Genomic DNA, 25,671 nt, shown 5'->3' with positions numbered 1-25,671 from the left:
CATATTATTGTCTCATCATTGCAATTATTTTAGTTTTAAGTCCAGAATCGCTAAACTTATTATGTAAACTGCAAAAATATTTATGGTGTCTAACCAATAATACTAATTTTGTAATTCAGACAAGATAAATACCTGAAAATTTTAAAATTAGTTTTGTTTTATGCTAGGTTTTAGATACTCGACACGGGATTTTGTGTACTTAATAATTTTAAACCTTGAAAAAATATGGTCTCACGCGAGTGGAAAAAAAGAAAGAATAACCAAAAATTACAATAAATAACGAAGTCTTGCCTATACAAACTTGTATAGTGGGAAATAAGGATCGATCATAATATAATAAAGTATAATAAAGATCGAACTCTTCCCTATACTAACTTGCATACGCAACTTCACTATAGTTAAGATTACAGTATTTATATTATACATCATTATAGATTATAAAAGGTTCAAATGTTCGAAGATTATAGAGTTAAAAATTTTCCCACACCGGGACTCGAACCCGAGACTGTTAAGTGAAAGTTAACTATCCTAGCCACTAGACCATATGGAACCATAAAGAACTATGATTTAAGAGCCATATGCATATTATTCTTTCACGATACCAATTATAATAAGGCCAAAACAAAATCGTCGACCTGCAACCTTACTTTTGACACATTAGTTAAATCTTCATCAGGCTTAAAAATTTTTTTGCTAGTTTTACATGAAAGAACGAACCTTAGCCCATAGTAGCAGAAATAAGAATATCTAGATTGCAGCGGTAGCTAGCAACCTATTACATAATCCGGGTTTAAGTGGTAGCTAGCAACCTAGTAAGAAACGCCAAATTAAAAGATGATCATGAGAAGAACAAACAATTGCTTAGATTAGACTTAGTTAGCTGCCTGATTCTTTGAGGTTCGTCTCTTACTATTCCAAAGAAGAAAAAACCGTAGGCTTTTTCCTGTTTGTAATCCGGGTTGCAGCGGTAGCTAGCAACCTAGTAAGAGACGATCACCTCCAATGTTAAGAAATATAAAACCCCCCAACTCCTAAAAAAAGAGTCAGATCAAAACAAAAAGTACACCATTAGACCCGCCTTGTCCGAATCCTCTATAAAGGAAACTTACCGCCCTTTGGCTTGAATAACAAAGAAAATATATTGGCTTGAAAATCAAGAAAATAGACTTTTACCACATTATTCTCCACAAACGGGATATTTTTTCTTTCCGCTTGATTTTTCTCCTCAGCTAGCTGGGCACTGGAAAATCATAGAGAGCTGTATAATAGCTCATTTTAAAGGAAATTGCAACATCTAGTCACTTTTGTATTTAAAAATAAAATACTTTTTAAAGTAGAATCAATTTTGTCAAAAAAATTACATTTTTGATGTTACAATAAGGAACGAACTGTAACCCAGCGTACAGCTAGGTAAAGCTAGTTGCAGCGGTAGCTAGGAAACTTTATAGTCCGGGTTGCAGCGGTAGCTAGCAACCTAGTAAGAGAAAATCACGTCCAATGTTAAGAAATGTAAAAACCCATAGTTCCTAAAAAAAGAGTCAGATCAAATTCAAAAGTACACCATTAGAACCGCCTTGTCCGAAACCCCTTGAAAGGAAACTTACCGCCCTTTGGCTTGAACAGCAAGGGAAATATATTGGCTTGAAAATCAAGAAAAGTGGCAGCTACTACAACATTCTGCCTAAACGGGATATTTTTGTTTTCTTTTTTCTTTTTTCTTTTCCAGAGATAGCTTGGCACTGGAACATCGTAGAGAGTTGTTCAATGGCTCATTTTAAAGGAAATTAATTGGGTTAAAAATCTATAGTAACTAAAATAAATTATTTCTAAAACAGGATAAATATTTCCACCAAAAACTGCATTTCTGATGTCTTTTCACACTGCAGTCTTTCAAACATAATCGTATACCAGCGGTAAGATTTGAACCCACGCCTCCGAAGAGACTGGTGGCTAACACCAGTGCCTTGGACCACTCGGCCAGGCTGCCTCTCATAAATAATATATATGTGAATCTGGGTTGCAGCAGTAGCTAGCAATCTAGCAAGAGACGATCAGTCCAATGCTAAGAAATATAAAAACCCAAAACTCCTAAAAATAGAGTCAGATCAAAACAAAAGTACATCATTAGAACTACCTTGTCTGAAACCCTACTAGATAAATAATGAATGTCTTCATCCGGGTTGCAGCGGTAGCTAGCAACCTAGTAAGAGACGATTACGTCCAATGTTAAGAAATATAAAAATCCGGGTTGCAGCGGTAGCTAGCAACCTAGTAAGAGACGATCACGTCCAATGTTAAGAAATATAAAAACCCATAGTTCTTAAAAAAAGAGTCAGATCAAAACAAAAAGTACACCATTAGAACCGCCTTGTCCGAAACCCCTGCATAGTAAAATTTCTGTCCCTTGGCTTGAACAGCAAGGGAAATATATTGGCTTGAAAATCAAGAAAAGTGGCAGCTACTACAACATTCTGCCTAAACGGGATATTTTTCTTTTTTTCTTTTTTTCTTTGTTGTATCCAGAGATAGCTTGGCACTGGAACATCGTGGAGAGTTGTTCAATAGCTCATTTTAAAGGACATTAATTGGGTTAAAAATCTATAGTAACTAAAATAAATTATTTCTAAAAGAGAATACATTTTTCCACCAAAAACTGCATTTTGATGTCTTTTCACACTGCAGTCTTTTCAAAGATATTTTGATTTTTGTACATAAATCATATCCCGGTTGCAGCGGTAGCTAGCAACCTAGTAAGAGACGATCACGTCCAATGTTAAGAAATATAAAAACCCATTGTTCCTAAAAAAAAGAGTCAGATCAAAACAAAAAGTATACCATTAGAACCGCCTTGTCCGAAACCCCTGTATAGTAAAATTTCTGTCGCTTGGTTTGAACAGCAAGGGAAATATATTGGCTTGAAAATCAAGAAAAGTGGCAGCTACTACAACATTCTGCCTAAACGGGATATTTTTTTTTCTTTTTTTGTATCCACAGATAGCTTGGCACTGGAACATCGTAGAGGGTTGTTCAATAGCTCATTTTAAAGGAAATTAATTGGGTTAGAAATCTATAGTAACTAAAATAAATTATTTGTAAAAGAGAATAAATTTTTCCACCAAAAACTGCATTTTTGATGTCTTTTCACACTGCAGTCTTTAAAACATAATCGTATACCAGCGGTAAGATTTGAACCCACACCTCCGAAAAGACTGGTGGCTAACACCAGTGCCTTGGACCACTCGGCCAGGCTGCCTCTCATAAATAAATATATATGTGAATTTAGGTTGCAGCAGTATTATAGTAAAGAACGAGCTGTAAATGATGGTTGTAGCTATAGCTGCAATCAAGTAAAAGACAAACCGAAGCCCATACTAACGAAAAGTTTAAAATATGTTTTGAAAAATCATATTTGCTGTAGTTGGCACAACCTAGTGAAAGGCGAACCAGAGCCCATAGTAACAAAAAAGGGAAAAAAAACGTTTTGAAAACAGTAATAAAGAACAAAATCTAGGCCATAGTAACTGAAAAGTTAAAATAAACAACCAAATGCATGATTATGCAACACATATAGATAGAACATATAATAGTTTTTACTTTGAAGAATATTTGACAATATTTTACTAGTCAAGAACAATCCCCCTTTTCATGGTGTTTTCAAGGTTGATCCTTTTGATCATGTCCTTCTAGATTATGGTAAATCGTGAAACAAATCAAAATTGTCACAGCCGCTGAGATTTGTAAGTTTAAAATATAAATAAGATTGTTATTGAAATCTGGTTTCTAATCAGACGCCCTAACCACTCAGCCACGACCACTTGACAGTTATAAGTTTTTAATATAGATATGGTTATTATTGAATTCTTAATTTTTTATGATACATTTTTTCACTTTAATTCAGGGTATATGTATAATATCATGTTTTAATGCTAAATTAAGGTATTGGTAATCGGGATAAAAATTCCCTTTATGAACTAAACATAATAGGCTATATCAAAATAATCATTCCAATCAAGACTCTTATGCAATAGAACATATACTAGCCAAGAACCATCCCCCTTTCCATGGTTTTATCCAGGTTGGTCCTTTTGATCATGTCCTTCTAGATTATGTTAAATGGTAAAACAAATCAAAATTGTCACAGCCACTAGGATTTGTAAGTTTTAGATATAAATATGATTATTATTGAAATCAGAATTCTAATCAGATGCCTTAACCACTCGGCCACGACTGCTTGAAAATTATGAGTTCTGAATATAGATATGCATAATATACAGTTCGTATTTGGTTATGATGCATTGTTTTCAATTTAATTCAGGGTATAAGTATAATATCATTTTATAAAATATTAAATTAAGGCCTTAGTAATCTTGACAAAAAATCCCCTTTAGGAAATAAACATAATAGGCTATAACAAAATAATCATTCCAATCCCCACTCTTATGCAACATGACTAATGCTAACCGATCAATTCATTCTAGATTTGGGTAAATGGTTAAACGGATAAAAAATTGTCGCAGCCGGTAGGGTTCGAACCTACGCTCCCAGAGGGAATCTGATTTCAAATCAGACGCCTTAACCTTTATCAAAATAATTATTCCAATCAAGATTCTTATGCAATAGGTCCTATACTAGCCAAGAACCATCCCCCATTTCATGTTCTTATCAAGGTTGGTCCTTTTGATCATGTCCTGCTAGATTATGGTAAATGGTGAAACAAATCAAAATTGTCACAGCCGCTTGGATTTGTAAGTTTTAAAGGCAATATCAAAATAATCATTCCTATCAAGACTCTTATACAATAGGACATATACTACCCAAGAACCATCTCCCTTTTCATGGTTTTATCAAGGTTGGTCCTTTTGATCATGTCCTTCTAGATTATGGTAAATGGTGAAACAAATCAAAATTGTCACAGCCGCTTGGATTTGTAAGTTTTAAACATAAATATGATTGTTATTGATACTCAGACACCTTAACCACTCGGTCACGACTGCTTGAAAATTATGAGTTCTGAATATAGATAGGCTTACTATTTAGATTGTACTTGGTTATGATGCATTGTTTTCAATTTAATTTAGGGTATAGGCATAATATTATTTTATAAAAGTATTAAATTAAGGCCTTTGTAATCTTAAAAGGAAATCGCCTATAGGAAATAAACATAATAGGCTACAACAAAATAATAATTCCAATCCAAACTCTTATGCAACAGTACATATGCTAACCAATCATCTTCTTCTAGATCGTGGTAAATGGTTAAACAGATAAAAATTTCCGCAGCCGGTACGATTCAAACCTAGGCTCCCAGAGGGAATCTGATTTCTAATCAGACGCCTTAACCACTCGGCCATGACCACTTAAAAATCATAAGTTTTTAATATAGATATGGTTATTATTGAATTCCTAATTTTTTATGATACGTTGTTTTCAGTTTAATTCAGGGTATATGTATAATATCATTTTTAATACTAAATTAAGGTATTGGTAATCTTGATAAAAATTCCCTTTAGGAACTAAACATAATAGGCTATATCAAAATAATTATTCCAATCAAGACTCTTATGTAATAGGACATATACTAGCCAAGAAACATCCCCCTTTTCATGGTTTCATTAAGGTTGGTCCTTTTGATCATGTCCTTCTAGATTATGGTAAATGGTGAATTAAATCAAAAATTTCACAGCCACTAGGATTTGTAAGTTTTAAATATAAATATGATTGTTATTGAAAGCTGATTTATAATCAGACGCCTTAACCACTTGGCCTGGACTGCTTGAAAATTATGAGTTCTGAATATAGATATGCTTACTATTGAGTTCGTATTTGGTTATGATGCATTGTTTTAATTTAATTCAGGGTAGAGGTATAATATCATTTTATAAAGTATTAAATTAAGGCCTTAGTAATCTTGACAAAAAATCCCCTTTAAAAAATAAACCTAATAGCCTATAACAAAATAATAATTCCAATCCACACTTTTATGCAACAGAACATATGCTAACCGATCAACTCCTTCTTGATTGGGGTAAATGGTTAAACGGATAAAAAACTTTCGCAGCCGGTAGGATTCGAACCTACGCTCCCAGAGAGAATCTGATTTCCAATCAGACGCCTTAACCACTCGGCCACGACCGCTTGAAGGTTATAAGTTTTTCATATAGATATGGTTATTATTGAATTCCTAATTTTTTTTGATAAGTTGTTTTCAGTTTAATTCAGGGTATAGGTATAATATAATTTTATAAAGTATTAAATTGAGGCCTTAGTAATCTTGAAAAGATATAACCCTTAGGAAATAAATAAAATTTGCTATAACAAAATAATCATTCCAATCCATACTCTTATACAACAGTACATATCTAGATTTGTACCTTCTAGATTGTGGTAAATGGTTAAACGGATAAAAATTTTCGCAGCCGGTAGGATTCGATACTACGATCCTAAAGGGAATCTGATTTCAAATCATGCGCCTTAACCACTCGGCCACGACCGCTTGAAAGTTATAAGTTTTTAATATAGATATGGTTATTATTGAATTCCTAATTTTTTATGATACGTTGTTTTCAGTTTAATTCAGGGTATAGGTATAATATCATTTTTATAATACTAAATTAACGTATTTGTAATCTTGATAAAAATTTCATTTTTAGAATTAAACATAATAGGCTATATCAAAATAATCATTCCACTCAAGACTCTTATGCAATAGGACATATACTAGCCACAAACCATCCCCCTTTTCATGGTGTTTTCAAGGTTGGTCATTTTGATCATGTCCTTCTAGATTATGGTAAATGGTGAAACAAATCAAAACTGTCACAGCCGCTAAGATTTGTAAGTTTTAAATATAAATATGATTGTTATTGAAATCTGATTTCTAATCAGACGCCCTAACCACTCGGTCACAACTACTTGAAAATTATGAGTTTTGAATATAGATATGGTTACTATTTAGTTTGCATTTGGTTATGACGCATTGTTTTCAACTTAATTCAGGTACAATATTATTTTATAAAAGTATTAAATTAAGGCCTTTGTAATCTTGAAAAGAAATCCCCTTCAGGAAATAAACATAATAGGCTGTAACAAAATAATCATTCCAATCCACCTTCTTATACAACAGTACATATGTTAACCAATCATTTCCTTCTAGATCGTGGTAAATGGTTAAACAGATAAAAATGTTCACCGCCGGTAGAATTCGAACCTAAGCTCCCAGAGGGAATATGATTTCTAATCAGACGCCTTAACCACTCGGCTACGACCGCTTGAAAGTTATAAGTTTTTAATAAATTTTAGTAAATTTTAGTAATTTTTTGTGATACGTTGTTTTCAGTTTAATTCAGGGTATAGGTATAATATAATTTTATAAAGTATTAAATTAAGGCCTTAGTAATCTTGAAAAGATATAACCCTTAGGAAATAAGCAAAATAGGCTATAACAAAATAATCATTCCAATCCACACTCTTATACAACAGTACATATCTAGATTTGTACCTTCTAGATTGTGGTAAATGGTTAAACGGATAAAAATTCTCGCAGCCGGTAGGATTCGAACCTACGCTCCCAAAGGGAATCTGATTTCGAATCAGACGCCTTAACCACTCGGCCACGACCGCTTGAAGGATATAAGTTTTTAATATAAATATGGTTATTATTGAATTCCTAATTTTTTATGATACGTTGTTTTCAGTTTAATTCAGGGTTTAAAATTGTTATTATTGATTGTTATTGAAATCTGATTTCTAATCAGACGTCTTAACCAATCGGCCAAGACCACTTGACAGTTATAAGTTTTTAATATAGATATGGTTATTATTGAATTCCTAATTTTTTATGATACGTTGTTTTCAGTTTAATTCAGGGTATATGTATAATATCATTTTTAATACTAAATTAGGTATTGGTAATCTTGATAAAAATTCCCTTTATGAACTAAACATAATAGGCTATATCAAAATAATCATTCCAATCAAGACTTATGCAATAGAACATATACTAGCTGAGAACCATCCCCCTTTTCATGGTTTTATCAAGGTTGGACCTTTTGATCATCTCCTTCTAGATTATGGTAAATGGTGAAACCAATCAAAATTGTCACACCCGCTAGGATTTGTAAGTTTTAAATATAAATATGATTATTATTGAAATCTGATTTCCAATTAGATGCCTTAACCACTCGGCCACGACCGCTTGAAAGTTATAAGTTTTTAATATAGTTTATTATAGGTTAATATAGTTAATATATAGTTAATATAGGTTATTATTGAATTCCTAATTTTTGTGATACGTTGTTTTCAGTTTAATTCAGGGTATAGGTATAATATAATTTTTTAAAGTATTAAATTAAGGCCTTAGTAATCTTGAAAAGATATAACCCCTAGGAAATAAACAAAATAGGCTATAACAAAATAATCATTCCAATCCACACTCTTAAACAACAGTACTGACTAGATTTGTACCTTCTAGATTGTGGTAAATGGTTAAACGGATAAAAAATTTCGCAACCAGTAGGATTTGAACCTACGCTCCCAAAGGGAATCTGATTTCGAATCAGACGCCTTAACTACTCGGCCACAACCGCACGAAAGTTATAAGTTTTTAATATAGATATGGTTATTATTGAATTCCTAATTTTTTATGATACGTTGTTTTCAGTTTAATTCAGAGTATAGGTATAATATCATTTTTTAATACTAAATTAAAGTATTTGTAATCTTGATAAAAATTCCCTTTTTGGAACTAAACATAATAGGTTACGCTCCCAAAGGGAATCTGATTTCGAATCAGACGCCTTAACCACTCGGCTATGATCGCTTGAAAGTTATAAGTTTTTAATATAGATATGGTTATTATTGAATTCCTAATTTTTTATGATACGTTGTTTTCAGTTTAATTCAGGGTATATGTATAATATAATTTTTAATACTAAATTAAGGTATTTGGTAACCTTGATAAAAATTTCCTTTATGAACTAAATATAATAGACTATATCAAAATAATCATTCCAATCAAGACTCTTATGCAATAGAACATATACTAGCCGAGAACCACCCCCCCCTTTTCATGGTTTTATCAAGGTTGGTCCTTTTGATCATGTCCTTCTAGATTTTGGTAAATGGTGAATTAAATCAAAACTTTCACAGCCACTAGGATTTGTAAGTTTTAAATATAAATATGATTGTTATTGAAATCTGATTTCTAATCAGACGCCTTAACCACTCGGCCCGGACTGCTTGAAAATTATGAGTTCTGAATATTGATATGATTACTATTGAGTTCGTATTTGGTTATGCTACATTGTTTTCAATTTAATTCAGGGTACAGGTATAATATTATTTTATAAAGTATTAAATTAAGGCCTTAGTAATCTTGACAAAAAATCCCCTGTATGAAATAAACATAATAGGCTATAACAAAATAATCATTCCAATCCACACTCTTATGCAACAGGACATATGCTAACCGATCAATTCCTTCTTGATTGAGTAAATGGTTAAACGGATACAAAATTCTCGCAGCCGGTAGGATTCGAACCTACGCTCCCAGAGGGAGCGTAGTTTCACCAGAGTGGTGAAACCAATCAAAATTGTCACAGCCACTATGATTTGTAAGTTTTAAATATAAATATGATTATTATTGAAATCTGATTTCTAATCAGACGCCTTAACCCCTTGGCCACGACCGCCTGAAAGTTATAAGTTTTTAATATAGATATGGTTATTATTGAATTCCTAATTTTTGTGATACGTTGTTTTCAGATTAATTCAGGGTATAGGTATAATATAATTTATAAAGTATTAAATTAAGGCCTTAGTAATCTTAAAAAGATATAACCCTTAGGAAATAAACAAAATAGGCTATAACAAAATAATCATTCCAATCCACACTCTTATACAACAGTACATATCTAGATTTGTACCTTCTAGACTGTGGTAAATGGTTAAACGGATAAAAAATTTTGCAGCCGGTAGGATTCGAACATACGCTCCCAAAGGCAATCTGATTTCGAATCAGACACATTAACCACTCGGCAACGACCACTCGAAAGTTAAAAGTTTTTAATATAGATATGGTTATTATTGAATTCCTAATTTTTTATGATACGTTGTTTTCAGTTTAATTCAGGGTATAGGTATAATATCATTTTTATAATACTAAATAACGTATTTGTAATCTTGATAAGAATTCCCTTTTTAGAACTAAACATAATAGGCTATATCAAAATAATCATTCCAATCAAGACTCTTATGCAATAGGACATATACTAGCCAAGAACCATCCCCCTTTTCATGGTGTTTTCAAGGTTGGTCCTTTTGATCATGTCCTTCTAGATTATGGTAAATGGTGAAACAAATCAAAATTGTCACATCCGCTATGATTTGTAAGTTTTAAATATAAATATGATTGTTATTGAAATCTGATTTCTAATCAGACACCCTAAGCGCTCGGTTACGAATGCTTGAAAATTATGAGTTCTGAATATAGATATGGTTACTATTTAGTTTGTATTTGGTTATAATCCAGTGTATTCAACTTAATTCAGGTATAGTATTATTTTATAATAGTATTAAATTAAGGCCTTTGTAATCTTGAAAAGAAATCCCCTTCAGGAAATAGACATAATAGGCTATAACAAAATAATGATTCCAATCCACACTCTTATACAACAGTACATATGTTAACCAATCATTTCCTTCTAGATCGTGGTAAATGGTTAAACAGATAAAAATGTTCACCGCCGGTAGGATTCAAACCTACGCTCCCAGAGGGAATCTGATTTCTAATCAGACGCCTTAACTGCTCGGCTACAACCTCTTGAAAGTTATAAGTTTTTAATATAGATATGGTTATTATTGAATTCCTAATTTTTTATAATACGTTGTTTTCAGTTTAATTCAGGGTATATGTATAATATCATTTTTAATACTAAATTAAGGTATTGGTAATCTTGATAAAAATTCCCTTTATGAACTAAACATAATAGGCTATATCAAAACAATCATTAAAAATCAAGAATCTTATGCAATAAAGGTCGTGGCCGAGTGGTTAAGGCGTCTGATTAGAAATCAGATTTCAATAACAATCATATTTATATTTAAAACTTACAAATCCTAATGGCTGTGACAATTTTTATTGGTTTCACCATTTACCATAATCTACAAGGAGATGATCGTAAGGACCAATCCCCCTTTTCATGGTGTTTTCACGGTTGGTCCTTTTGATCATGACCGTCTAGATTATGGTAAATGGTGAAACAAATCAAAATTGCCACAGCCGCTATGATTTGTAAGTTTTAAATATAAATATGAATGTTATTGAAATCTGATTTCTAATCAGACGCCCTAACCGCTCGGTTACGACTGCTTGAAAATTATGAGTTCTGAATATAGATATGGTTACTATTTAGTTTGCATTTGGTTATGATCCAGTGTTTTCAACTTAATTCAGGTATAGTATTATTTTATAATAGTATTAAATTAAGGTGCCTTTGTAATCTTGAAAAGAAATCCCCTTCAGGAAATAGACATAATAGGCTATAACAAAATAATCATTCCAATCCACACTCTTATACAACAGTTCAAATGTTAACCAATCATTTCCTTCTAGATCGTGGTAAATAGTTAAACAGATAAAAATGTTCACCACCGGTAGGTTTCGAACCTACCCTCCCAGAGGGGTGTCTGTTATTGAATCAGACACATTTACCAGTCGGCCACGACCGCTTGAAAATTATAAGTTTTTAATATAGATATGGTTATTATTGAATTCCTAATTTTTTATGATACGTTGTTTTCAGTTTAATTCAGGGTATAGGTATAATATCATTTTTATAATACTAAATAAACGTATTTGTAATCTTGATAAAAATCCCCTTTTTAGAACTAAACATAATAGGCTATATCAAAATAATCATTCCAATCAAGACTCTTATGCAATAGGACATATACTAGCCAAGAACCATCCCCCTTTTCATGGTGTTTTCAAGGTTGGTCCTTTTGATCATGTCCTTCTAGATTATGGTAAATGGTGAAACAAAACAAAATTGTCACAGCCGCTAAGATTTGTAAGTTTTAAATATAAATATGATTATTATTGAATTCTGATTTCTAGTCAGACTCCTTAACCACTCGGCAACGACTGCTAGAAAATTATGAGTTCTGAATATAGATATGCATACTACACAGTTCGTATTTGGTTATGATGCATTGTTTTTAATTTAATTCAGGGTACATGTATAATATCATTTTATAAAATATTAAATTAAGGCCTTAGTAATCTTGACAAAAAATCCCCTTTAGGAAATAAACATAAATCCCCTTCAGGAAATAAACATAATAGGCTATAACAAAATAATGATTCCAATCCACACTCTTATACAACAGTACATATGTTAACCAATCATTTCCTTCTAGATCGTGGTAAATGGTTAAACAGATAAAAATGTTCACCGCCGGTAGGATTCGAACCTACGCTCCCAGAGGGAATCTGATTTCGAATCAGACTACTTAACCACTCGGCTACGACCGCTTGAAAGTTGTAAGTTTTTAATATAGATATGGTTATTATTGAATTTCTAATTTTTTATGATACGTTGTTTTCAGTTTAATTCAGGGTATATGCATAATATCATTTTTAATACTAAATTAAGGTATTGGTAATCTTGAAAAAAATTCCCATTATGAACTAAATATAATAGGCTATATCAAAATAATCATTCCAATCAAGACTCTTATGCAATAGAACATATACTAGCTGAGAACCATCCCCCTTTTCATGGTTTTATCAAGGTTGGACCTTTTGATCATCTCCTTCTAGATTATGGTAAATGGTGAAACCAATCAAAATTGTCACACCCGCTAGGATTTGTAAGTTTTAAATATAAATATGATTATTATTGAAATCTGATTTCCAATTAGATGCCTTAACCACTCGGCCACGACCGCTTGTAAGTTATAAGTTTTTAATATAGATATGGTTATTATTGAATTCCTAATTTTTTATGATACGTTGTTTTCAGTTTAATTCAGGGTATAGGTATAATATCATTTTTATAATACTAAATTAACGTATTTGTAATCTTGATAAAAATTCCATTTTTAGAATTAAACATAATAGGCTATATCAAAATAATCATTCCACTCAAGACTCTTATGCAATAGGACATATACTAGCCACAAACCATCCCCCTTTTCATGGTGTTTTCAAGGTTGGTCATTTTGATCATGTCCTTCTAGATTATGGTAAATGGTGAAACAAATCAAAACTGTCACAGCCGCTAAGATTTGTAAGTTTTAAATATAAATATGATTGTTATTGAAATCTGATTTCTAATCAGACGCCCTAACCACTCGGTCACAACTGCTTGAAAATTATGAGTTTTGAATATAGATATGGTTACTATTTAGTTTGCATTTGGTTATGACGCATTGTTTTCAACTTAATTCAGGTACAATATTATTTTATAAAAGTATTAAATTAAGGCCTTTGTAATCTTGAAAAGAAATCCCCTTCAGGAAATAAAGATAATAGGCTGTAACAAAATAATCATTCCAATCCACCTTCTTATACAACAGTACATATGTTAACCAATCATTTCCTTCTAGATCGTGGTAAATGGTTAAACAGATAAAAATGTTCACCGCCGGTAGAATTCGAACCTACGCTCCCAGAGGGAATCTGATTTCTAATCAGACGCCTTAACCACTCGGCTACGACCGCTTGAAAGTTATAAGTTTTTAATAAATTTTAGTAAATTTTAGTAATTTTTTGTGATACGTTGTTTTCAGTTTAATTCAGGGTATAGGTATAATATAATTTTATAAAGTATTAAATTAAGGCCTTAGTAATCTTGAAAAGATATAACCCTTAGGAAATAAACAAAATAGGCTATAACAAAATAATCATTCCAATCCACACTCTTATACAACAGTACATATCTAGATTTGTACCTTCTAGATTGTGGTAAATGGTTAAACGGATAAAAATTCTCGCAGCCGGTAGGATTCGAACCTACGCTCCCAAAGGGAATCTGATTTCGAATCAGACGCCTTAACCACTCGGCCACGACCGCTTGAAAGGCATAAGTTTTTAATATAAATATGGTTATTATTGAATTCCTAATTTTTTATGATACGTTGTTTTCAGTTTAATTCAGGGTTTAAAATTGTTATTATTGATTGTTATTGAAATCTGATTTCTAATCAGACGTCTTAACCAATCGGCCAAGACCACTTGACAGTTATAAGTTTTTAATATAGATATGGTTATTATTGAATTCCTAATTTTGTTATGATACGTTGTTTTCAGTTTAATTCAGGGTATATGTATAATATCATTTTTAATACTAAATTAGGTATTGGTAATCTTGATAAAAATTCCCTTTATGAACTAAACATAATAGGCTATATCTAAATAATCATTCCAATCAAGACTTATGCAATAGAACATATACTAGCCGAGAACCATCCCCCTTTTCATGGTTTTATCAAGGTTGGACCTTTTGATCATCTCCTTCTAGATTATGGTAAATGGTGAAACCAATCAAAATTGTCACACCCGCTAGGATTTGTAAGTTTTAAATATAAATATGATTATTATTGAAATCTGATTTCCAATTAGATGCCTTAACCACTCGGCCACGACCGCTTGTAAGTTATAAGTTTTTAATATAGATATGGTTATTATTGAATTCCTAATTTTTGTGATACGTTGTTTTCAGTTTAATTCAGGGTATAGGTATAATATAATTTTTTAAAGTATTAAATTAAGGCCTTAGTAATCTTGAAAAGATATAACCCCTAGGAAATAAACAAAATAGGCTATAACAAAATAATCATTCCAATCCACACTCTTAAACAACAGTACTGACTAGATTTGTACCTTCTAGATTGTGGTAAATAGTTAAACGGATAAAAATTTCGTAACCAGTAGGATTTGAACCTACGCTCCCAAAGGGAATCTGATTTCGAATCAGACGCCTTAACTACTCGGCCACAACCGCACGAAAGTTATAAGTTTTTAATATAGATATGGTTATTATTGAATTCCTAATTTTTTATGATACGTTGTTTTCAGTTTAATTCAGAGTATAGGTATAATATCATTTTTTAATACTAAATTAAAGTATTTGTAATCTTGATAAAAATTCCCTTTTTGGAACTAAACATAATAGGTTACGCTCCCAAAGGGAATCTGATTTCGAATCAGACGCCTTAACCACTCGGCTATGATCGCTTGAAAGTTATAAGTTTTTAATATAGATATGGTTATTATTGAATTCCTAATTTTTTATGATACATTGTTTTCAGTTTAATTCAGGGTATATGTATAATATAATTTTTAATACTAAATTAAGGTATTTGGTAACCTTGATAAAAATTTCCTTTATGAAGTAAATATAATAGGCTATATCAAAATAATCATTCCAATCAAGACTCTTATGCAATAGAACATATACTAGCCGAGAACCGACCCCCCCCCCTTTTCATGGTTTTATCAAGGTTGGTCCTTTTGATCATGTACTTCTAGATTTTGGTAAATGGTGAATTAAATCAAAACTTTCACAGCCACTAGGATTTGTAAGTTTTAAATATAAATATGATTGTTATTGAAATCTGATTTCTAATCAGACGCCTTAACCACTCGGCCCGGACTGCTTGAAAATTATGAGTTCTGAATATTGATATGCTTACTATTGAGTTCGTATTTGGTTATGATACATTGTTTTCAATTTAATTCAGGGTACAGGTATAATATTATTTTATAAAGTATTAAATTAAGGCCTTAGTAATCTTGACAAAAAATCCCCTGTATGAAATAAACATAATAGGCTATAACAAAATAATCATTCCAATCCACACTCTTATGCAACAGGACATATGCTAACCGATCAATTCCTTCTTGATTGAGTAAATGGTTAAACGGATACAAAATTCTCGCAGCCGGTAGGATTCGAACCTACGCTCCCAGAGGGAGCGTAGTTTCACCAGAGTGGTGAAACCAATCAAAATTGTCACAGCCACTATGATTTGTAAGTTTTAAATATAAATATGATTATTATTGAAATCTGATTTCTTATCAGACGCCTTAACCCCTCGGCCACGACCGCCTGAAAGTTATAAGTTTTTAATATAGATATGGTTATTATTGAATTCCTAATTTTTGTGATACGTTGTTTTCAGATTAATTCAGGGTATAGGTATAATATAATTTTATAAAGTATTAAATTAAGGCCTTAGTAATCTTAAAAAGATATAACCCTTAGGAAATAAACAAAATAGGCTATAACAAAATAATCATTCCAATCCACACTCTTATACAACAGTACATATCTAGATTTGTACCTTCTAGACTGTGGTAAATGGTTAAACGGATAAAAAATTTTGCAGCCGGTAGGATTCGAACATACGCTCCCAAAGGCAATCTGATTTTGAATCAGACACATTAACCACTCGGCAACGACCACTCGAAAGTTAAAATTTTTTAATATAGATATGGTTATTATTGAATTCCTAATTTTTTATGATACGTTGTTTTCTGTTTAATTCAGGGTATAGGTATAATATCATTTTTATAATACTAAATAACGTATTTGTAATCTTGATAAGAATTCCCTTTTTAGAACTAAACATAATAGGCTATATCAAAATAATCATTCCAATCAAGACTCTTATGCAATAGGACATATACTAGCCAAGAACCATCCCCTTTTCATGGTGTTTTCAAGGTTGGTCCTTTTGATCATGTCCTTCTAGATTATGGTAAATGGTGAAACAAATCAAAATTGTCACATCCGCTATGATTTGTAAGTTTTAAATATAAATATGATTGTTATTGAAATCTGATTTCTAATCAGACACCCTAAGCGCTCGGTTACGAATGCTTGAAAATTATGAGTTCTGAATATAGATATGGTTACTATTTAGTTTGCATTTGGTTATGATCCAGTGTTTTCAACTTAATTCAGGTATAGTATTATTTTATAATAGTATTAAATTTAGGCCTTTGTAATCTTGAAAAGAAATCCCCTTCAGGAAAAAGACATAATAGGCTATAACAAAATAATGATTCCAGTCCACACTCTTATACAACAGTACATATGTTAACCAATCATTTCCTTCTAGATCGTGGTAAATGGTTAAACAGATAAAAATGTTCACCGCCGGTAGGATTCAAACCTACGCTCCCAGAGGGAATCTGATTTCTAATCAGACGCCTTAGCTGCTCGGCTACAACCTCTTGAAAGTTATAAGTTTTTAATATAGATATGGTTATTATTAAATTCCTAATTTTTTATAATACGTTGTTTTCAGTTTAATTCAGGGTATATGTATAATATCATTTTTAATACTAAATTAAGGTATTGGTAATCTTGATAAAAATTCCCTTTATGAACTAAACATAATAGGCTATATCAAAACAATCATTAAAAATCAAGAATCTTATGCAATAAAGGTCGTGGCCGAGTGGTTAAGGCGTCTGATTAGAAATCAGATTTCAATAATAATCATATTTATATTTAAAACTTACAAATCCTAATGGCTGTGACAATTTTGATTGGTTTCACCATTTACCATAATCTACAAGGAGATGATCGTAAGGACCAATCCCCCTTTTCATGGTTTTTTCATGGTTGGTCCTTTTGATCATGTCCTTATATATTATGTTAATTGTTGAAACAAAAAAAAATTGACACAGCCGCTATGATTTGTAAGTTTTAAATATAAATATGAATGTTATTGAAATCTGATTTCTAATCAGACGCCCTAACCGCTCGGTTACGACTGCTTGAAAATTATGAGTTCTGAATATAGATATGGTTACTATTTAGTTTGCATTTGGTTATGATCCAGTGTTTTCAACTTAATTCAGGTATAGTATTATTTTATAATAGTATTAAATTAAGGCCTTTGTAATCTTGAAAAGAAATCCCCTTCAGGAAATAGACATAATAGGCTATAACAAAATAATCATTCCAATCCACACTCTTATACAACAGTACATATGTTAACCAATCATTTCCTTCTAGATCGTGGTAAATGGTTAAACAGATAAAAATGTTCACCACCGGTAGGTTTCGAACCTACCCTCCCAGAGGGGTGTCTGTTATTGAATCAGACACATTTACCAGTCGGCCACGACCGCTTGAAAATTATAAGTTTTTAATATAGATATGGTTATTATTGAATTCCTAATTTTTTATGATACGTTGTTTTCAGTTTAATTCAGGGTATAGGTATAATATCATTTTTATAATACTAAATAAACGTATTTGTAATCTTGATAAAAATCCCCTTTTTAGAACTAAACATAATAGGCTATATCAAAATAATCATTCCAATCAAGACTCTTATGCAATAGGACATATACTAGCCAAGAACCATCCCCCTTTTCATGGTGTTTTCAAGGTTGGTCCTTTTGATCATGTCCTTCTAGATTATGGTAAATGGTGAAACAAAACAAAATTGTCACAGCCGCTAAGATTTGTAATTTTTAAATATAAATATGATTATTATTGAATTCTGATTTCTAGTCAGACTCCTTAACCACTCGGCAACGACTGCTAGAAAATTATGAGTTCTGAATATAGATATGCATACTACACAGTTCGTATTTGGTTATGATGCATTGTTTTTAATTTAATTCAGGGTACATGTATAATATCATTTTATAAAATATTAAATTAAGGCCTTAGTAATCTTGACAAAAAATCCCCTTTAGGAAATAAACATAAATCCCCTTCAGGAAATAAACATAATAGGCTATAACAAAATAATGATTCCAATCCACACTCTTATACAACAGTACATATGTTAACCAATCATTTCCTTCTAGATCGTGGTAAATGGTTAAACAGATAAAAATGTTCACCGCCGGTAGGATTCGAACCTACGCTCCCAGAGGGAATCTGATTTCGAATCAGACTACTTAACCACTCGGCTACGACCGCTTGAAAGTTGTAAGTTTTTAATATGGATATGGTTATTATTGAATTTCTAATTTTTTATGATACGTTGTTTTCAGTTTAATTCAGGGTATATGCATAATATCATTTTTAATACTAAATTAAGGTATTGGTAATCTTGAAAAAAATTCCCATTATGAACTAAACATAATAGGCTATATCAAAATAATCATTCCAATAAAGACTCTTATGCAATAGAACATATACTAGCCGAGAACCATCCCCCTTTTCATGGTTTTATCAAGGTTGGTCCTTTTGATCAAGGTTGGTCCTTTTGATAGTAGGATTCGAACCTACGCTCCCAAACAGAATCTGATTTCGAGTCAGACGCCTTAACCACTCGGCCACGAACGCTAGAAAGTTATAAGTTTTTAATATAATTTATGGTAGTTATTGAATTCCTATTTTTTTATGATACGTTGTTTTCAGTTTAATTCAGGGTATAGGTATAATATCATTTTTATAATACTAAATAAACGTATTTGTAATCTTGATAAAAATCCCCTTTTTAGAACTAAACATAATAGGCTATATCAAAATAATCATTCCAATCAAGACTCTTATGCAATAGGACATATACTAGCCAAGAACCATCCCCCTTTTCATGGTGTTTTCAAGGTTGGTCCTTTTGATCATGTCCTTCTAGATTATGGTAAATGGTGAAACAAATCAAAATTGTCACAGCCGCTAAGATTTGTAAGTTTTAATATAAATATAATTGTTATTGAAATCTGATTTCTAATCAGACGCCCTAACCACTCGGTCAGGACTGCTTGAAAATTATGAGTTCTGAATATAGATTTGGTTACTATTTAGTTTGCATTTGGTTATGATGCATTGTTTTCAACTTAATTCAGGTATAATATTATTTTATAAAAGTATTAAATTAAGGCCTTTGTAATCTTGAAAAGAAATCCCCTTCAGGAAATAGACATAATAGGCTATAACAAAATAATCATTCCAATCCACACTCTTATACAACAGTACATATGTTAACCAATCATTTCCTTCTAGATCGTGGTAAATGGTTAAACAGATAAAAATGTTCACCCCCGGTAGGATTCGAACCTACGCTCCCAGAGGGAATCTGATTTCGAATCAGACTACTTAACCACTCGGCTACGACCGCTTGAAAGTTGTAAGTTTTTAATATAGATATGGTTATTATTGAATTTCTAATTTTTATGATACGTTGTTTTCAGTTTAATTCAGGGTATATGCATAATATCATTTTTAATACTAAATTAAGGTATTGGTAATCTTGAAAAAAATTCCCATTATGAACTAAACATAATAGGCTATATCAAAATAATCATTCCAATCAAGACTCTTATGCAATAGAACATATACTAGCCGAGAACCATCCCCCTTTTCATGGTTTTATCAAGGTTGGTCCTTTTGATCATCTCCTTCTAGATTATGGTAAATGGTGAAACCAATCAAAATTGTCACAGCCACTAGGATTTGTAAGTTTTAAATATAAATATGATTATTATTGAAATCTGATTTCTAATCAGACGCCTTAACCACTCGGCAACGACCGCTTGAAAGTAATAAGTTTTTAATATAGATATGGTTATTATTGAATTCCTAATTTTTTGTGATACGTTGTTTTCAGTTTAATTCAGGGTAATCTGCTTAATGTTACAGTAAAGAACGATCTCTCTCCCATAGTAACTGATATGTTACATTAAAAGACGATCATTGGATTAAAAAGTTATTGCATGCATTGGACTTAGTTAGCTACTTGATCGTTTGAGGTTCGTCTCTTACTATTTCAAAGAAGAAAAATTACTAAAAGAAACGAACTGTAACCCATAGTATAATAAAGAACGAACTCTTGCCTATATTAACATGTATAGGCAATTATAGAAAGATCAGTCTAGTAGATCATAAAAAGGGATTACATAAGTTTCATCGGTATCAAGGCTTTGGGGATGGCTGAAACCTAGTAAAGCAAAAGATATGGCACGTATCGGATTTAGTTAGCTTTCTGATTCTCTGAAATTTGTCTCTTACTATTCGAAATAAGAAAAAGCCATAGGCTTTTTCCTGTTTGTGATTTTTATAGTAATGAAGGGACTATAGCCAATGGTATTGTTACATAAAGGATACCACTACAGGCCCTTGTTTTGATGATGATTATGCACAAATCTAGGTTGCAGCGGTAGCTAGCAATTCGGGTTGCAGTGGTAGCTAGCAACCTAGTCAGAGACGACCTCGCCCCTTAGTAAAAAATAAATTAGCCCATAACTCCTAAAACTAGAATCAGATCAAAAACGAAGCACACTGTTAGAACCGCCTTGTCTGGAACCCCCTATATAGGAAACTTACCGTCCCTTGACTTTTACAATCGTAAGATGTAGCCTGGTCGTCTCTTACTATTCCAATTAAGAAAAAGCCAATGACTTTTTCTGTTTTGTGATCTTAATTCACGCATGCGTTCAGTAATTTCTGAAGGAATAGCAGCTTTTCGTAAAAAATCTGAGTATAAACAAAATCGAAAAGGGTGGGATTCGAACCCAAAAGTGCACAACACATTGGATTGGCAAACCAACGCCTTAACCAAGCTAATTATATATAATTAGCTAAATATTATAATAAAAAGGCCTCCTTGGATCAGCATCTTATATCCGTAGAGCCAATTATATAGTTTTTGCTTATGATTGTTTCATCTGTTTTGAGAATGCTACGTTTCAGTTCCTGTATAGGATATACATGCTCCTGTATACGCAAGCGTTCAGAAATTTCTGAAGGAGTAGCAGCTTTTCAAAAAAAATCTGATTATAGACAAAATCGACAAAGGTGGGATTCAAACCCACATGTGCAGAACACATTAGATTAGCAGTCCAACGCTTTAACCATTCGGCCACCTCGTCTTATTCGATAAAGCTAATTATATATAATTAGCTAAATATTAAACTAAATATTATTATAAAAAGTCATCCTTGGATTAGCAGTCCAACGTCTTTGCCCCTCGGCCGCCTCGTCTTATTGTATAGTGCCGATTATATAGTTTTGGCTTATGAATGTTTCATCTATTTTGAGGATACTACGTTTCAGCTCCTGTGTAGCCCCACTGTGATCTTAATTCACGCATGCGTTCAGAAATTTCTGAAGGAATAGCAGCTTTTCGTAAAAGGTCCGAGTATAGACAAAATCGACAAGGGTGGGATTTGAACCCACATGTGCAGAACATATTGGATTAGCAGTCCAACGCCTTAACCATTCGGCCACCTCATCTTATCCGATAAAGCTAATTATATATTTACATAAAGGCTTGATCATCGGATAAAGCTGAAACATAGTAAAGGACAATTATGCAGCGGTACCATTGCATATATTGGACTAACTTAGCTGCCTGATAAACGGCATCTTTATTTGACGATATTTTGCATAGACGGCATCTTTTTATTTTATCTTTTCAACAGATAGTTTGGCACTAGAACATCGTAGAGAGTTATTTAATGGCTTGCGTTAAAGAAAATTATTGGGGTTAAAAAGCTTTTGTAATAAAAACAAATTATTTTAAAAAATCAATTTTACCGCTAAAAACTGCATTTTTAAAGCCAATCCTGTTCAATGACGTCATAATCGTAGGTTCTAGCCAGGTCGTCTCTTACTGTGCCAATTTTTCTGTTTGTAATTTCACAATATTTGGGCTGCAGCAGTAGCTAGAAACCTAACAGTACAGACCGAACTCACAGTAAAGATCAAGCTTGGTCAAACAGTTCGTGGCAATGAACTGTATAGTAAGAGCGACTCATCTCAATAGTAACGGAAACTCTAAGAAACGGAATTTTAATATCAATAGATACATCAAAAGAATTGGATTTTATGCTGATTTTAAATATTTAAGTATCATCAAGTTTAGTCGTACTCATCACAAGCCTGGGAAAATTTGCCCTATTTTCGAAAAAAGGGGAAAACACCCTTAAAAAGTCATACAATCTTAATGAAAATCACACCATCAGTTTCAGCGTATTAGAGAACAATTATAATAAAGAACGACCTCTTGCCTATACTAAATTTTATAGGCCACTTAACTATAGTATAGGCTAGTACAGTTATTATATTTAAGGTCAATATATTAAAATTTTCCACTAAAAGACGGTCACTGGAATAAAAACCCAATACATACATTATATAAATATCCAGAGATAGCTTTGCACTGGAACATCGTAGAAAGTTGTTCAATGGCTCATTTTAAAGGAAATTAATTGGGTTAAAAACCTTTTGTAACTAAAACTAATTATTTTAAAACAGGATTAATTTTTCCACTAAAAACTGTATTTTTGATGTCTTTCCGTACTGCTGTCTTTTCAAAGACATTTGATTTTTGAAGCAATCAAACAGTTCGTGGTAAGGTTGTATTTTAAACTTTATATTCCATAGATAGCTTAGCACTGTAACATCGTAGAGACTTGTTCAATGGATCATTTTAAAGAAAATTAATCCGGGTTGCAGCGGTAGCTAGCAACCTAGTAAAAGACGATCACGTCCAATGTTAAGAAATATATTTAAACCCATAGTTCCTAAAAAAGGAGTCAGATCAAAACAAAAAGTACACCATTAGAACCGCCTTGTCCGAAACCCTTGTATAGGAAACTTTCTGTCATTTGGCTTGAACACCAAGGGAAATATATTGGCTTGAAAATCAAGAAAAGTGGCAGCTACTACAACATTCTGCCTAAACGGGATATTTTTTTCTTTCTTTCTTGTTATATAATAAAGAACGACCTCTTGCTTATACTAGATTTTATACGCCACTTAATTATAGTATAGATTAGTAATTCCACAGATAGCTTGGCACTGGAAAATCGTGGAGAGTTGTTCAATGGCTCATTTTAAAGAAAATTAATGGGGTTAAAAATATTTTATTAAAATATCATTTAGTTTCGATCGTTACAACATATTACATAAAGGATCGATGTGGTTCATTATAAATTATAAAAGGTTTAGAGCTTCTAATGTTCGAAGATTATAGAGTTAAAAATTTTCTAATACCGGGAACCGAACCCGGGCCTGCCAGATGAAAGCCAGCTATCCTATCCGCTACACCATAAGGGACTATAAAATAGCATGATTTAAGAACCATATACATATTAATATTTCATCATACCAATTATAATATCCGGGTTGCAGTGGTAGCTAGCAACCTAGTAAGAGACAATCACGTCCAATGTTAAGAAATACAAAAACCCATAGTTCCTAACAAAGGAGTCAGATCAAATTCAAAAGTACACCATTAGAACCACCTTGTCCGAAACCCCTGTATTGCAATGGGAAATATATTGGCTTGAAAATCAAGAAAAGTGGCAGCTACTACAACATTCTGCCTAAACGGGATATTTTTTTTTTCTTTTTTTCTTTTTTCTTTTCCGCAGATAGCTTGGCACTGGAACATCGTAGAGGGTTGTTCAATAGCTCATTTTAAAGGATTTTATAATAAAGAACGAACTCTTGCCTATACTAATCCGGGTTGCAGCGATAGCTAGCAACCTAGTAAGAGACGATCACGTCTAATGTTAAGAAATATAAAAACCCCTAACTCCTAAGAAAAAAGTCAGATCAAAAAAAGTACACTATTAGAACCGCCTTGTCCGAAACCCCTATTAAGTAAACTTACCACCCTTGGGCTTGAATAAAAAAGAAAAAATATTGGCTTGAAAATCAAGAAAATTGACTTTAACCACGTTATTCTCCACAAAACGGGATTTTTTCTTCTTTTTTCTTCTTTTCCACAGATAGCTTGGCACTGGAACGTCGTAGAGAGTTGTTCAATGGCTCATTTTAATGGAAATCTCTAGATCTAGTGCTATTTGTACTTTATTTTTTTTGAATTAACTATTTTTTACGAAAAACTTAATTTTTTATATACAATATTGATCACCCGGGTTGCAACGGTAGTCCGGGTTGCAGCGGTAGCTAGCAACCTAGTAAGAGACGATCACGTCCAATGTTAAGAAATATAAAAACCCCTAACCCCTAAAAAAAGAGTCAGATCAAAACAAAAAGTACACCATTAGAACCGCTTTGGCCGAAAACCATATAAAGGAAACTTACCGCGCTTTGGCTTGAATAACAAAGAAAATAAATTCGCTTGAAAAGCAAGAAAATTGACTTTAACCACGTTATTCTCCACAAACGGGATATTTTTTTTCTTTCTTCTTCTTCTTTTCCACAGATAGCTTGGTACTGGAACATCGTAAAGAGTTGTTCAATGGCTCATTTTAAAGGAAAGCTCTAGATCTAGTGCTATTTGTACTTACTTTTTGTAAATTAATTATTTCTTACGAAAAACTTAATTTTTTATATATAATATTGATCAATGACGTCATAGTCGTTGGATGTAGTTAGTTACATAAGGGCTCGATCATCGAATTTAAGCTGAAACTAAGCAAAGGACAATTATTCCTCCATATATTCACAGTGATGTATAATATTTCGCATTACATCTGTAAACTGTTCCACAGTTGTTATAATAAAGAACGACCTCTTGCCTATACTAAATTTTATAGGTCACTTAACTGTAGAGTATAGGCTAGCAGAGTTATATTTAAGGTCAATATATTAAATTTTTCAATTAAAAGACGATCATTTGAATAATCCGGGTTGCAGCAGTAGCTAGCAACCTAGTACGAGACGATCACGTCTAATGTTAAGAAATATAAAAACCCCTAACTCCTAAAAAAAAAGTCAG

At 32.2% G+C, this 25,671-nt stretch overlaps 9 non-coding genes across 9 annotated transcripts; all 9 read right to left on the bottom strand.

Moving 5' to 3' along the window:
* Positions 1-6,053: 6,053 nt before the first annotated feature.
* On the bottom strand, positions 6,054-6,135 carry TRNAS-GGA (transfer RNA serine (anticodon GGA)). Its single transcript has one exon. It is a non-coding gene; the product is annotated as a tRNA-Ser (tRNA).
* Positions 6,136-7,538: 1,403 nt separating this feature from the next.
* Positions 7,539-7,620, bottom strand: TRNAS-CGA (transfer RNA serine (anticodon CGA)). The gene has a single exon. It is a non-coding gene; the product is annotated as a tRNA-Ser (tRNA).
* An 883-nt stretch (positions 7,621-8,503) lies between these two features.
* TRNAS-CGA (transfer RNA serine (anticodon CGA)) lies at positions 8,504-8,585 on the bottom strand. Its single transcript has one exon. It is a non-coding gene; the product is annotated as a tRNA-Ser (tRNA).
* Positions 8,586-13,641: 5,056 nt separating this feature from the next.
* On the bottom strand, positions 13,642-13,723 carry TRNAS-AGA (transfer RNA serine (anticodon AGA)). The gene has a single exon. It is a non-coding gene; the product is annotated as a tRNA-Ser (tRNA).
* Positions 13,724-13,993: 270 nt separating this feature from the next.
* Positions 13,994-14,075, bottom strand: TRNAS-CGA (transfer RNA serine (anticodon CGA)). Its single transcript has one exon. It is a non-coding gene; the product is annotated as a tRNA-Ser (tRNA).
* Positions 14,076-14,923: 848 nt separating this feature from the next.
* Positions 14,924-15,005, bottom strand: TRNAS-CGA (transfer RNA serine (anticodon CGA)). The gene has a single exon. It is a non-coding gene; the product is annotated as a tRNA-Ser (tRNA).
* Positions 15,006-19,240: 4,235 nt separating this feature from the next.
* On the bottom strand, positions 19,241-19,319 carry TRNAS-CGA (transfer RNA serine (anticodon CGA)). The gene has a single exon. It is a non-coding gene; the product is annotated as a tRNA-Ser (tRNA).
* Positions 19,320-21,765: 2,446 nt separating this feature from the next.
* On the bottom strand, positions 21,766-21,847 carry TRNAS-GCU (transfer RNA serine (anticodon GCU)). The gene has a single exon. It is a non-coding gene; the product is annotated as a tRNA-Ser (tRNA).
* A 282-nt stretch (positions 21,848-22,129) lies between these two features.
* Positions 22,130-22,211, bottom strand: TRNAS-GCU (transfer RNA serine (anticodon GCU)). The gene has a single exon. It is a non-coding gene; the product is annotated as a tRNA-Ser (tRNA).
* Positions 22,212-25,671: the final 3,460 nt, after the last annotated feature.

Source organism: Artemia sp. Qi Xiang Cuo, chromosome 5 (genome assembly GCF_049724085.1).
Source record: "Artemia sp. Qi Xiang Cuo chromosome 5, ASM4972408v1, whole genome shotgun sequence".
Taxonomy (NCBI): domain Eukaryota; kingdom Metazoa; phylum Arthropoda; class Branchiopoda; order Anostraca; family Artemiidae; genus Artemia; species Artemia sp. Qi Xiang Cuo.
Note: the sequence above shows the minus strand (reverse complement) of the source record. Positions and strands in the feature narration are given on the sequence as shown.